We start from the raw sequence: 15,717 nt of genomic DNA on the forward strand, positions 1-15,717 counted from the left end.
ATATTGCATTTTAGATGTATTCTGCTTCTCAACACTCTTGCCAAGCCTGGGATCCATTCTGGTTCTCCTGTTAAATCAGAGGTGTAAGGATATTGCTTGTGCTGGGTAGTTTTGAAGAGGCATATGGTATTTTGAAGTTGATAAACAGATCTATGGATTTAACTTAAAGACCATACAGATAATACAAGTGGTAGTGGTATACATATGAGTGATAAAAGCCTTTTGGACAGATTCTGGAAGACTTTACTCACTTCCCTAGAAGAACAACTGAAGCATTTAAAGACCAGGTTGAACTGATAATCTGAGACCTTGTTTTTACTTTAGTGGCAGTAGTCTCCTGGGAGCAGCTCCACACTTGAGTTATTAATTTGCAGTAGTACTGATCCTCAGTGAGGGAAAACTCACTGCAGCACCACTTAGGAAAAGTAAGTTGGTCTGATTTCTAAGAGATCATGGATCTGCCCCTACCTGTTCAAATGTTAATATATCCATTTGTATTGCGTGAATATTCGACCCAAAAGTAACATGGGAGTTTATACGAATTTAAAAAAAAAAATAAAATACCCATTTCTGGTTTATATGGCATCTTTTACTGGAAAAAATCAATTACTCAACAGAATTGGGTTTACTTTTGTTTTTACTGAACATCGGTGTATATCACATACTCAGGATTTTATATCAAAGGCCAATAACCACTAAGGTCAAGTTTAGGGGCAGGATTTCTTTTAGTTACTGAAACATACCTATACCTTTTGTTAACTTCAAAATCAAACCACCCTTACTTCTTCTCTTCATTTTTCAATCACAGACTGCCCAGAAAAAAGGCCAGGCTTATTCACAGGAACCAAGACACAAGAAGATTTGATCAAACATAGCAAACTAAAATTGCAAGCACAAGGTTTCAGAATCAAAGATTCAAAAGCCTGCTCAGACAAAAAAAAAAACCAAAAAAAACATCTCTCCATCTTGGCTGAGTACAAGAGTTTCCCAAAAAAAGCAAAAATACTGGCTGTACGTACACAGGAAGATGAACTGAACCTTAAAAACTGGTCTCATTCTCTTTGATGAAAAGCTTGGGCAACTAAATAAAATAAATGAACATAGGGTAACTTCCAGGTTAGCTGGCTGAGTGTTGTAAGGACTCAGCCTCTGTGAATATTGCCTCAGAAAATGCAATTTATTTTTCTTAGCAACCTTTTTCATAGGTACAAGAACAGGATAAAAAAATAGGAAAAAGAAAGCAGTATTTACAGTTGATCTTTTTTTCACTCAGCTCTCACACACAGTTGTGATTCATTTTTACCAATAAGGGAAAGCAAGGGCATACCTTTCATGAGTCATACTCTTTTTTTCTTGTGGATTTCTCAGTTTTCAGTGGTTTTTTAATTTATTATCCTTTTAATTCCTTGTGACAGAGATAAGTTTAACAGTAAAAAGGTCACCACTAGATGTGCTTTCTCTTCATACTCCCTTCCTTTGCATTTTTGAATTAAGTTGCAAATCATGTCTTCTTGTTGGCAATAACACTGGACTGAGAGGTTCAGCTCAATCTTCAGTGCCTAAAGTTATGGAATTTAAATATACATTGCTTTCGTCTTTGGTCAAGAGATACATCTCATCAAGCAGGCCATATTGCATGGACAGGTATCCAAGTAGACTGAGGACTTACTTTCAGTCTTTACAGTATGAAGATCTTGATCAGCTTTTGGGGGGGGAAAAACAAAAACAACAACAAAAAAAAAACAAACCCCCCACAAAAAAACCCCAACAAACAAATTCACCATTTTTTTATATATATAAACATCAACTTCACAATTTAGCCCTGATATAACTCATCTGGACCTCCCAAATCACACCAGAAATTATTCAGCCATACAGAGGTAAGGCTGAAAAGGCTCAAAAGTATTCACTGACTTTGCATGCCTCTGTTTACGGTTGTCTGGCTTTAAAGACTTACCAGCAGGTGTCTAATTTAGGCTATCTTAAAAAAAAGAAGAACTCAAAATGTGGGGGACTTTTTAGAAAAGATTTCCCCAAGTGGTTTTTACAAGGATTTTGAGTGAGCCAGTGCTCAATTCAGAAAGGACAACCAAGGGCCCAATCCAAAACTGACTGAAGGACACACTCAGCTTGTATTACTCTTGTGCTCTCATGCTCCTGAAAGTGGCAATCATAACATCCACCAGATTAAGTACTATGATTCATATGGTACAGGATTCTGAGGCACAGAGGAGATAGTTTTCATACTGAAACTATACATTGCTTTTGTATGCACCTGGTATGTGCTCCGTATACAGACCTTGTCTTCTCTAAAATGAAGAAGGGAAAAACAAAGTGAGAGTTGGTTTTGATCCATTTCATTCATGATCTATGCTACAGTCCTGAAACCAAGAAAAAAACCCAATTTTCAATCATTCTCATCTACTCAAAGAGTGCCTGAGGAACATACTGTAGTTATTTTGACTAGTACGTTGAAATTGCAGCTAGCTTTTTAAATTTTCTCAAACTGTCTGAAAAATCATTTTCCCTTGGATAACAGTCATTAAAACATTCTAGACTTCTATTGCAGTTTTCATTTCCTTCAACAACTGATTGCACAAGATTTAAAAACTCAAAATATTTTAGCCTTTTTTTTGGTGGGTGTTTCCAGCTCTCATAAAATAATTCGCCCCTCCTCACTGGCTAATGGGGCTTAAAAACTTGTCTTTCTTAAGATTTTGTCAAAAATTAATTAACATGGCTTGCAATGCATCCCTTTACTTAATGAGAGAATTTTTTTAAAGTATTTATTAAAAGTATTCTTTTTTCTTTTTTTCAAGTTACCACCAGGAGAGTCAGGATATGAAAATAAAAGATTTTAACAATATAGACAGAAAGACAGTTTTGGAGAAGTTAAACTAATCACCTGACAGTGGTGGAGTGCGAACAGAAGGGAGAAAGGAGGTCAAATGTACATCAGTTTCTCACACCTGTGAGAAAGTAGGTGTGGGGAAGAGTTCACTTAAGAAAAAAATAGGGAAATGTAAAAGTCTGTAAGACGCTGAAAAGAGGTTGTTGAGCTCCTATCCTTCCCAATCCATTTTGTGAAAATTAAATAGAGGACAGCATTTTTCTGCCTTTTAGTAAATGAAATTGGGACAGATTAGGTGGTTCTCTGACTCTCCTACAAAGATAGAGGAAGAAAATTCCCAGGATCTCAGTTATTATATATATTTAACTAAGCACAGGATTTGGCCTAATATTTTTTGTTCTAAGCAAGAATTTATTTATATATAATTTTAATGAAATTTTTACTCAAGCAAGATAATACTCAACTTAAAGCGAGTGTGAATCCTCCCTTCTGGGCGGGGATCTGTGCTGCAGAGCCCTGGGAGGTAAATACAAAAAGGATGCCATGGAGCATCTCTGATTTAGTTCCCACTCTTGCGTCTACGTGAGCGAGTAGGGCAGCCCAATAGGCGTGGATGCACTGCATGGCATGTTGATGATGGCCATCATGATGCTGTTGGTGCTGGGTGTTACATAAGGTTTCAGGTTGTGAGCAGCTGCTGGAAGCTCCTGCCAGGCATTCCCAGATGACTTCCACCTGAGAGAACAGCCAGCCTCTGCATTCCCTGGGCACAGGGCAAGCGGGGCAGGATGAACAGGGCATTCCCTTGTGATGGTGAGGTGCAGTGAAAGCCCTGTGTGTCCCCTCACCTGGGGCACAGTAGGGTGGGATGGGAGCAGGGGCAGCCAGCCAGGCCTCAAGAGGAGCACGAAGAGAAGCACCAAAGCTCTTTGGCCAGGCAAGCTCAGGCATTAGCCAGGCCCCAGACTGTTCAGTCATGTCCTCACGGAGGCATTTCTCATGCAGGCAGAGAGATGCAGAAGCTTAGGCCACGACCATCAGTGGTTTCAGGACTCTGCTTTTTAAAGCATTATTCTGCTGCCTAAGCAACATTTTAGGGACCTATATAGTACTTCGAGTCATTTGCCTGAAGCCACGACAGCCGTTTGTGGCAGAACAGGGAAATACACCTTCATCCCCAGAGGCTCTGGCTAACACCATAACCACACCGACGTCCTTCCTCTTTTCTCCTTCCTCCTGGCTGGTCAGAATCAGCCTGAAATCAGCTTGAAATGAAGAGATTTTGATCACAGAGAAATGGGGCTGTGAGAGGCATTGCAATTAGATAGCTCTCCCTGACATGGAGACATTTGATCACAAAAGGTTCATGTGGTAGATAACCAGCTCAACTGAGCCCACAGTGGTCTGTCATTTCATCTGAGATGAAATGGCTGCAGCCATATAAAGTAAGAGATTGTTGTGGGGATGCAAGAGGAGAAAGGTGATGCTGAGGTGAAGACAAATGCCGGGAAAGATATTTATTCAAAAGAAAATTAAACTCCTAGCTGTCACCAGTGTTACTCAATGGCAGAATTTCCACTGACTTCAAGACAGAGGACTGGCAAGCCATGCACATGACTGCAGAAAGCAGCCACCAGCATGCAACTCAGCGTCACTCCTTGAGCAGCTTTGAGGTATCAACACTTTGTTTCATCACAAATCAGCAGGACAAGTTAAATATTTGTGGTTTTTTCTCATACTGAAGTATTCTGACATATTATGAAATATATTTGTTTTCAGTATGTGACAAGATCTATTTTAGGCCTAGAGGTTTTGGTTTATATGGTTTATATGGTTTATATGGTTTATTTCCTATCATAGCATTTCTGTCTAATGCTATGATAGAAAAAGCTGCAACAGTAAGTATAGAATGCCCTACCAGTTTACTGAATGTTTAAGATTGGAAGAGACATCCAAGATCATCCTTTTCAACCATCAGCCCAGCACCACCATAATCACCCCTAAATCATATCCTCAAGTGCCACATCCAGACACCTCTTCAACGCTTGCAGAGTTAGTGACTCCACCACCTCCCTGGGCAATTTATTCCAGTACCTGACCACTCCTTCAGTGAAAAATTATTTTTCTAATATTTAATCTGAACATCAGTTTGTATCAATATAGAGAATGTGAAAATAATATGATAGACCATTTTTTAATTTCTTGCCAAAGTATCACACAAATCAGAATTTCACATTATTTTTCCTTGTTTAATTTAATTTAATTAATTTAATTTAACAACCACTTCAAAATTTCCATCCTACTTTCCATTCATTACTTTTTACAGTCTGTACTTGAATGAACAGGAATTTTAATCTCAAAACATAAAGCTTGAAATTTCAACAGTCAGGCAAGTTACCATACTCAAAATCTTGCTCCTCCTAATGAAGGAGACTTAGCTATTCATTTTAATGAAATTGTGATGATACCCACTATCATTTACAAGTTTTGGATCAGTCCTTTGTTGAAAACTTTTTCATTGTATCTCTCATCAAACTAAAAATCTGAAGATATGGAAGTAGATGGAAAGTAATCAATAAACTTTTTTCCTCAAGGCTTGTTCTAACTTCTTGCTTAATTTGCTCTAGTCAAATATTTAATTTATAACACTTTATTGAGTGCAAAAAAAAACAGTGAAAACCAAAAATTATTAATAATAAAATTAATGAAATACTTATCTCTATTTATAATAATCTCTCCAACAATTCACATTTTCTAAATTACAGCACCATTCTTTATGTTTTCATTGCACATACAGAAGTAGCAACGTATGTGTGAATTGTTATCAAATATTCTGAGGTATACATTTTCTTGTGGTATGTTTGCAAAATTAATACAATATGTATTCATCTCCCATTCTGTCCATTATACTGAAAAATCAGGAAAAAAATAAAAAGACAGTATCTTACTAAAAAGACATGGAATAAGATGTGCCCCTGTTTTGTTTTTTTTTTCCAACTCTCTAGGTTTATCAGGGTTCTAGAGTCTGTACTCCTACAGGAAAGGAAAAATGTCTCAGCTCTAGTTCCAGGTGGTTGGGTGAGTGCACAGGGAAGAAGACTGGTGTTGGTTTTATGGCTCTACAATCAGGGTGGGAAGGAGCATGCACAAGAATATCTGATTTCATATGCACTCCATGAAAACTGAGAATGGTGCTGATGATCAGCTTAGTGCCAGGTAAGAATAATTGAATTGCCACATTTGGGGCAAAGTGTCAAAATATTGCAATATGCTTTATCAAAAAAAAAAAATTTAAAAAAATACCAAAGTTTTCTGGAAAAACATCAAAGCAACTGTATCAAAGGTCTATACATTGAAATGGTTCTGCTACATGATGTTAACTCAGAAGCACAAAGTGTTACTTTTCTCTCTAATGTTTAACAGAATACAGACATCCTACTAGCACTAATGTAGAAGTTCTAAAAAACTTAAAATACAAATCAAATAAAAATTAAATATACAAGAAAAATAAAATAACATACGGAAGATGATAATGGTCATAAGAGCCAAGCTAGTTAAAAATTAAATGAAATCTTGTGAAATATTTGTATTTTAGCAGTGTCTCCTGATAAATTTTCAATATTTTAAAAGAATCTGATGATCTTAGGGAAATTATACATTTGGGTCATGCTTGTCCTTTCATTTTTTTGTCATTTTGGTTTTTGAACAATAAAAGGTGCAACAGCGGTATTAGTACCTAGTTCTGTTTGCATAATGGTGACAGGATATGATAGGATACACTTTCAAAGGTCTTATCCCCCATGAATCATCTTTATTTTGAAACAGTATAAAACAAATGCTCATCACACCTACAGTCAACACTTCCCTACTGAAATGCAACACCCTGTAAGAGGAAAGCAAATTTTGTTGGAAAGTCTGGGAGCAGGTACTCAGAGGAAGACCAAATGATAGCAAACAGCTCAAGCTGGCCCCTGATCTGCTAAATGTTTCCTTCCACAGGGCTGCCAGCATCCCTCCAGAACCCCACTGCCAGAGATGCTGTGCAAGCTGATAGGATTTCATCCATATGCCATAACCTGCAGGGTCTTAATTCCTGTTGCCTCACTGTGGTTTGAAAAGCAGAAGAAAAGGACACCAGGTAGGAAGTTGCTTACAGTCATTCTGCTACATTGTATGAGATTAAATGAGGGGATTTCCCATCAAGGTGAAGAAGAAAGCACACCTGTAAAGACTGAACACCAGCAATAATTTGGCATGATTTCCTTCCTGCTCCAAAACCTGCTGGAACGTTTTTCATTTTTTTCAAACTCTCTTTTGTGTTACAAATGAAAAACAATATACAATTTTAAAGCTCCAAAGCTGTACTTTCCCACCTGTTCACGTCTTAACATGACTGGACTATTTTTGGTAGAAAAACTGAAGAAAAAACTGCTTTTATACTTTTCTACATCATTGCCTTCCAGTCTTTCTCTATGATTTGTTTTGTTTTACTCTCCCTTTCTCTCTTGTGTCATCGTGTTGAGACTCTTTAAACCACACCCTCTGTACTTCACCAGCAGGACAGCCTGGACTTTGTGCTTGGATCCCTCACTTGGATGTCACTCTGCTGATAGAAGCCCAGAGTGCAGAAGGGAGATAAACCTCTTTTCTCCTGTGTGAAATAACGGTTGGACAAGAGTTGACCAAAATACGTTCTGAAAGAGCCTGATCTAATATTCCCTGCGATCAATGGAAAGCCTTTAACTGACTTCAGCAGGTCTCAGATAAGGACCCACACCAATATTGCCATTATCATTTGTAACGGAGGCTCTGAGCACTGAAGTTTTTTAAGAGTAGGAAACAGCTATGGCACAGCATGTTTGTCTCTGCTGTTTCAAAAGAACATTATTTTCATGCAAATTTTTGTTTGCTTTGTTTTCTTTGATGTTTTTATGTATCAGATGTGCTCTTGTTAGAGGTCCTCCCCGTGTTTTGACATCCCTCAAGCGTCAAAGAAAGATAAGAATATTAAAAATCAACAAGGAAGTTTTTCTAAAAAATAGTTTAGGCATTTGTGTTGATTAGCTTTAAAGGAAAAAAATAGTTTGGAATCATCCAGATGAAAGAAGAAGTCCCATCATATATAATCAGATCTCTAATATAATCAGGTATGGGTGACAGTGGTACCATTACCCTTCATGTTGCATTGTGTTCCAGAATGAGACAGACCTTGGTATCTGACAGAAGAACCCAAGCTGAACTTTCTCAGGCCAGAGATGTGGAAGACTTTAAAAAAAAGCATAAATGCTGCTTTTCCTTTTAGAAAATTGCCTAAACTCTGTGTAATAAAAATCTGTAGATATCAGAAAAATTAATGTCTCAACTTCTACTGTGTGGAGGAAAAAAAAAAAAAAAAAAAAAAAAGTGGAGCAGAAAAAACTATTTTAAAAGAGGAATATCTCTTTTGCTTCAGTAATTTTACATTTGATTTACATCCCAATCATTTTAGTGCCTGTCATGAACTTCAATGGATTAACTTTTGCAATGTCCTCTAAAGAATGGAGATGTTATTAACCCTTGCAAGAGTCCTTAAGCTGGACCTGAAGATAGATGCTACACTTTGGATCATGCAGCACATCAATTGCAGCATGCAGCATTTTTCTCTTAAGTTCTGGCAAGTGACCTCAGCAGCTCCAGGGTTACACTTGAGCACCTGAGGAAGTTGTACCTGTGTGAATTTCTGCTGCCCATTTCTCTTGCAGTCATTACATCTGGGACTGACCTTCACGTGTTATATTATGTTCTGAGCTTTGTCCTTTTCTCACCCAGATGAATAGAAAAGTCCTTTTTACTGCTATGAACAGGAGCAGGAATATGACATGCAAAGAGCCTGTTCAAGAACCAAATTCAGGCTGCATCTGAGTAAGTCTGAATTCTGTCTAAATTGACATGTGTAATTATATTTGAACACGTCTTTTGCTATCAATATCAAACAACCTGTTCCTTAGACTATTTTACACTTTTAATCCTCTCACTGGTTTCTTACCCTCGCCTTTGCCAGTCTAAGAGAGCTTGCCAAAAAGTGCGTTTGTGTGCCCAAACCCCAGTACAGGAATGAGGCAGCTAATCAATAAACACTGAGATCAGCCATTTATTATCTCTAATAACCATCTAGTAACTTCTCCAAGAGCTTCAGAGTGTAGGTTTTATTAACTCAGTATATCAAGAATTGTATGTAGCCAGGAAATTTAAATGAAAGTAAATAGGGTTTTTTTGTGTATCACCAGTGAGGTTTGTCTGTATGAAAAAATATATAGTTTAAAAATAACATTTTCGGTTAAACTGAAGAAGGACAAACAATTGAAATGTGTCATTCATATAAATTTTATCCCAAATGGATAGTAAGAGCTAAATTAATATGAGTCAGGCTGAAAAAAATAATATGTTTTATGCCACATTTCACTCTGTTTTCACTGGGTTTCCAGTATGATTTCAAGATAAACAACCTTAACTTTGGTAAAGATGAAAATCTAAGTCTGGCCTTAGTATTCTGAAGCACTAAAATGTTGATGAAGTTACAGAATAGCCAAAATAGAAGGAGTTCTCACAGGCAGGTACCAAGTTTTTATACTGACAGTTTGATGTAAGGGAGAGATCCATCAGTTTGCAATAGTGTAGGAAGAGTATATTGGTTTGCCAATCATAGGTTTCAAGGAGGGGAAAAAAAAAAATATGAAAAAAGAAAATATGAAAGCCTTGAAAGTACCGAGAAACTTAGCAACAGTTTAATGTCTAAATAAAGCTTTCTGACATGGTAATACAGTCAAAGGGATAGTGCAAAGTGCTTGCTAAGATGTAACTCTGTGAAAGTAATTAAATTTTAGACTAACCTAGTAATTGTTGCTTCTGAAAAGAATTGGTGGATGGCTTTCTAGTCACATGCCACTGGCACTCAAGGAACACCACTGAGATGATCCTAAGAAACGGGATCAAGAAATAGGAAGTTGGCCATTTAACAAAGATATGAGGCAGATGCTACAAAAGTATTTGCAGCTACTGAAAGGATACAAAAAAGCGTAGCAAGAACGTGTGATCAAAACAATAGGCAGTACTTAAAGAATCATTTGATCACCGATGTGGCAGAATAGCAAAATGTAGGAAATGACAGAGGAAGGGACATGTTTCAGTTGTGTGCTGGACAAAAGGCACCCAGGAGGAGAATGCGGAGCCATTCTTCTCAGGCTCTATTACTTGTCTTGCTAAGTATGATGAACCCTGGAAAGCAGGTTTCCTTCTTCACGGCAAGCATAGGAGCATTAAAAAAGGCTTGGTATTTCTACTGTCAGAGCTAGTATACAATTATCCTCATTGCCAATCCAAGCTAAAATAAGCCAGTGTTGCCCTCAGTAACTGCAGGAAATCTGGAAGGGAGAGGGCAGCTTGCAGAAGACACAACACACTGGAAATATTGGTTGAGACACCATGCACAGGACAGAGGTTTGAAGTCAGCTGTTAAGCTGCAGTGTCATACCAATGCAGCTGATACAGAAGTAAAGGGGCCAGCTGAATAATGTGGATCTCTTGAAAGTGTCAAGAAGGATGAAAAGCTGGAGAGTGATGCAGCAGTGGTGCAGTGATCATATTTCTCAACATGGAGAAGATCACTGCAAGTGATCATGCAAAGGGAAGTAACTGGTGTGCTTTGTGCTATTGTATGATATGAGACCAGTGGAAGACCCTTATTCTACAAATGAAACTTTTCTGCATTTCACTGGTGACTACGGTAACCCTGAGGTTTTCCTGCACAGTCAGCTCATCTGTATCAGAAAGGAAAGGAATACAGAATGACAGGGCCTTTCCAATACCAATTTTAAAAAAATTGTGTAGTGTACCAAATTGCCTGAAAACATTTATTGTAGCACAGAGTGGTATTGGACCTTTCCACATAAAAGTAAAATGGACTTCCTTCCTTCCTTCCTTCCTTCCTTCCTTCCTTCCTTCCTTCCTTCCTTCCTTCCTTCCTTCCTTCCTTCCTTCCTTCCTTCCTTCCTTCCTTCCTTCCTTCCTTCCTTCCTTCCTTCCTTCCTTCCTTCCTTCCTTCCTTCCTTCCTTCCTTCCTTCCTTCCTTCCTTCCTTCCTTCCTTCCTTCCTTCCTTCCTTCCTTCCTTCCTTCCTTCCTTCCTTCCTTCCTTCCTTCCTTCCTTCCTTCCTTCCTTCCTTCCTTCCTGCCTTCCTTCCTTCCTGCCTTCCTTCCTTCCTGCCTTCCTTCCTTCCTGCCTTCCTGCCTTCCTGCCTTCCTGCCTTCCTTCCTGCCTTCCTTCCTGCCTTCCTGCCTTCCTGCCTTCCTGCCTTCCTGCCTTCCTGCCTTCCTTCCTGCCTTCCTTCCTGCCTTCCTTCCTGCCTTCCTTCCTGCCTTCCTTCCTGCCTTCCTGCCTTCCTGCCTTCCTTCCTGCCTTCCTGCCTTCCTGCCTTCCTGCCTTCCTGCCTGCCTTCCTGCCTTCCTGCCTTCCTGCCTTCCTTCCTGCCTTCCTGCCTTCCTTCCTGCCTTCCTGCCTTCCTTCCTGCCTTCCTTCCTGCCTTCCTTCCTGCCTTCCTTCCTTCCTGCCTTCCTTCCTGCCTTCCTTCCTGCCTTCCTGCCTTCCTGCCTTCCTGCCTTCCTGCCTTCCTGCCTTCCTGCCTTCCTTCCTGCCTTCCTGCCTGCCTGCCTGCCTGCCTCCCTCCCTTCCTCCCTCCCTTCCTCCCTCCCTCCCTTCCTCCCTTTCTCTCTTTCCTTCTCTCCTTCTCTCTTTCCTTCTCTCCTTCTCTCTCTCCTTCTCTCTCTCTCTCCTTCTCTCTTTCTCTCTTTCTTCTATGAAATCATGTGAAGCTTTTGTGGCTCATTCCTTACACAAAATTTTCTGTTAATGCAGTATTGGGGTAAATTACTCCAGAACTTTTCTTGTGGAAAGGTTTTATAACAATGGCTATCCCAACCTGTCACTCAGTTACAGAAACAAAAAACTTAACATGTTTACACCGTGGAAAAAAGCACAGACACCAGAGGGTCCGGGAATTCTGCAAGCCATTGATCTTTGAGAAAGTCAAAACCAACACAACTACATTTGCCTGACCAGTACCTTACAGAGTAGAGTAAACAGTCATGCCTGCCTTTTCAAACAGTAGTGAATTGCTAGCTACAAGCAAAAAAAAAGCATATTTTTTTAGGTTTAGGGTAATCCCTAAAACCTGGAGAGGAAGCTGAAAATAGAAGACAGGATGGCCCTGAGGCCTTCAGAAACTGCTGGAAAACTCACTATTTCTAGAGTGGCCTACAGCGTGTAAAAAAAAGCGTGAGAATCTCTGAATTCTGACACTTTAGTAAGGCAGTAAAAAAAAAAAAAAAAGGTAATTTTCTGATAATACCAGCTTTGTCTGAGGGAGACTAGAAGGGTGGATATCAATCTTTGTGCGCTAGAGGGAGGGAAATAGCCAGCTGGGCTAGAATATTAGCCAAAACACTTATGAACTGTGTGATTGTCAAGTGCAACTAAAATGTCACTAGGAAGGTTAAGAATATGTTTTCTTACTGGGGAATTCCAGAGGAACTATTACTGGAAAAAAAAAAAAAAAGGTAAAAAAGGCCAGGGTTTACAGGGCAAGGTTTCAAAGCTTTTTTGGCAAGATATAATTTCTGCTGCATTATCACCAGCCCTCAATATCCTGAAGCAAAGGCAGAGACTGGAAGAAATGTGCAGACAAGATGATCCTTCCTTGGCACGGTTATGTACAGATCAGCTCCTGTTATGTCAGCTAAATAAAACAGACTTCACAGAGAAGCCCTTGCCATCTCAGTGACTGACGCTAAGAGAACTTCTGTGTCTCTGCCTACCTATTTACAGAAGATAGAAGCTGTACAGACCATGCTGACCAAGTCCAGCTGTTTCTGAAACATTTAGATGAGAATTTAAGTGAGGAGTAAAACCAAATTGTTTCAGCAAAATCATGTGAGTACTTTTCTACAAAAAATGCTGACGTCTGTTATTATCAGGAGTACCTGAAACTGTATATTTAACAGAAACAGCAACATTTACTGTATTTCTTGCAAAGAGGTATCTGAGGTTAAAAAAAAAAATCACATGATTTAATACCAAAGCAACCTCTGATAGTGTAAAAATAGGTTTCATATGTATTTGCTTCAGTCAAATATGTTTAATTTGAACAGCAAGAACTGGTATAGGTTTTATGCCTCTGTTTAAAGCAGTCTGAAGAAGCAGCTCCTGTGATGAGCTCATGACATTCATTTGGCTATGGCTGAAAAGTAGAGATGGACCATTTTGCTATTATCATTGAATACTTAACCATTTATACTGGAAACATTAAAAATGTTTCTCAGTTCTGTCCAAAATCCTCTGGACTTAGGTTTCTTCTAACCCAGAATAAATGCCTTCAACTTCACTCTCAACCTCTAGAAGGCAGTGGCTCCTGGGAAGAGAGAATTTGTGCCTGTGTGTTAGCTTACCACACTGAGATTTAGGGCATCTGAGGTTAATTTTAATTCCCCTTCCAGATAGATCCTACATGCCTACTGAAATGTCATTTGTCACAGCTCCATAGTGGCACTTAGCTGGTGTGTTGCCACTGTTGAGTTCTAGTGCCTCACCCTACGAGCTGAGTCCTGCTCTCCAGTTATATTTGAACAGAGAGCAGGGCCATAAGCAGATATCGGCCTCCTTACAAATTAAAACAACATCTGACAAGTGATAGATCAGTAAGGACAGATGCTTTATTTATTCATATGAACCCCTCAGCAATTTAGCTGGTTCCCTAATTGTCTTCCTTAAGAAAAGTGAGTTGTCTCCACTTGTCTTATATTTCTACCCACAAAGCACTAAGGATGTACCTAATTTTATCATTTTGAGAGCTGCTAAATATGCCTTTTACATACTTTATTTTTTCTCTTATTTTGGACAGCAATTGCACCCAGTGGAAGACTGCCTCTCTGTTAGTGGCCGGCTTAAAGAGTCAGATACTCAAGAAGATGAAATGGTTCTGTAATTTTGCTTTTGTAAAGTAGGTGTATTTTTAAAAATTCACTCCCCAGAAGAACTGCAATCCCTTATATTTCTAACTGAGAAAAGGGAACATCCCTTAAAACTGCAACTTACCTAAAACTGAAATAAAAAAATTTAATGACAATCTAGTGTGAAAAGAGATACGAGAAACTGAGAAATAATATGCAATTGCAAGTGAACAAAAAATTAGCTGAGCAATATGGAGCTGAGCAATAAAATTATTATACTCATGCTTTGTTCTTAATGAACCAAGCAGTAAATATTTTATTGCAGAACTAAGACTAATAGGTCATTAAGTAAAGGAATTTTTTCCACAAAAGTAATACTGTATGATAAGCCCCTCAGTCAGTTTTCATAGGAAGGAAAGGAAAAAATATCCAACTTTGACCTAAAAGTACAGACCAGAAAAGCTGTACTTGGCTGCATATTGTTCTAATCTAGCAATAATATCCCCATCAAACTTAAAACCATACAATTTCCCCCACAGCAAGTTCACCTTTGATAAGAAGTTGAGCACTGTCAATGCTCAGTTTCTGTACCATCTCCAAAAATAGCTGAGGAATCAGACCCAACTGCAGAGCTGATGGTGCAACAGGCAAGCTATGATGGGCCAGCTCCCTTTTCAAGGCTCTTTGTGTTTCACAGTGCTGACAACACTGGAGCTTGTTTTCATCAATGTACTATCCAGATATGACTCAGAAGACATAAGGAGAATGTGTACTACCAAGATTCAATTTTTAAAGTCACTTTTCTGTTCAAAACCACACAGAGAAAAAAAAAAAAAAAAGAAAAGAAAAAACCCCAAAATAAAACAAAAAAACCCCCACAACAAAGATGTGCTAAACTGACAAAGACTGTTACTAATAGCTGCTTAAATCAATAGGTGGTCATCTCTTGCCCTCTAACTTCATTGGGGATGTATAACTATGAAAAATGTTCATTTGAGGAAAGGTTTTTGGGAAAACTGAATACTATCTAGATTACAAAATAAAAAACTTGGTTTATAGCAGGTGAACATGAACCAATTTTATTAGTTACTATTCAAAAGAAGGAAAACAAGAAATAAGACTTCAGTTTGCTATTGAAACTATTACACACAATATGCCTCCAAAATAAGAAGAGCCAATAAACAGGAGAACAGGCACTTGTGAAGTCTGGTTTGGAGCTATATGCATGGCATGGCCATTTGCTGGGGGATCCGTAATCCATACTAGAAAGCAACAGTAGATGGCCTACTTTTCACAAAAAGTGAGAGCTAGAGAAAACCACATTGTGCCATAGGGAGGGGAAGCACAGACATAGCCTTCATTATTAATTGGCATGCACAGAAAGAGCAAGCAGAAACAAGACAAGTAAAAGAAAGAAGGGAATTCTCCCCGGAAACATATGGGAAGCACAAAACAGAAGTAATAAAACATTAAAGAATGGGGATACAAACACCATCATGTCCAGAAAGTGCAGTCATTAGTAATGAACGTAATGAAAGCACTGGAAGGGTGAATGCAAAAGTTAATGGCTTCTTTTACACGTGTGAGAGAGTGCACAGAAAAAGAACAGGGTATCTAAATCAGAAATGCATGAAAGAGTCTTCCAAGTATCATTTTCTATATAACTCACCAGGCTTCACTAAAGGGAGAAGTAAAGGAAAGCACATAAAATTCCACTTTGACACCTGTCTTTAAAAGCTGATTTCATTTTCACAATTTATCTTTGTAGTTACCACACAGCAGAGGACCCAAAGCCAAGCAGTGCCAGCAAGTCACTCTGGCCACAGGCCTGGTGTTCTACTCACTTTATGGATCCACTAAACCATCTCCATTTTATAATTAGCCACCA

The 15,717-nt window shown here is 38.8% G+C and overlaps 1 long non-coding RNA gene across 1 annotated transcript; it reads left to right on the forward strand.

Moving 5' to 3' along the window:
• The first annotated feature begins 3,525 nt into the window (after positions 1–3,525).
• Positions 3,526–8,201, forward strand: LOC147654832 (uncharacterized). Its single transcript, XR_015282547.1, has 3 exons — positions 3,526–4,524; positions 5,857–5,929; positions 6,851–8,201. It is a non-coding gene; the product is annotated as an uncharacterized LOC147654832 (long non-coding RNA).
• The last annotated feature ends 7,516 nt before the right edge of the window (positions 8,202–15,717 follow it).

Source organism: Cyanistes caeruleus, chromosome 2 (assembly GCF_971803275.1).
Source record: "Cyanistes caeruleus chromosome 2, bCyaCae1.hap1.1, whole genome shotgun sequence".
Classification (NCBI taxonomy): Eukaryota; Metazoa; Chordata; class Aves; order Passeriformes; family Paridae; genus Cyanistes; species Cyanistes caeruleus.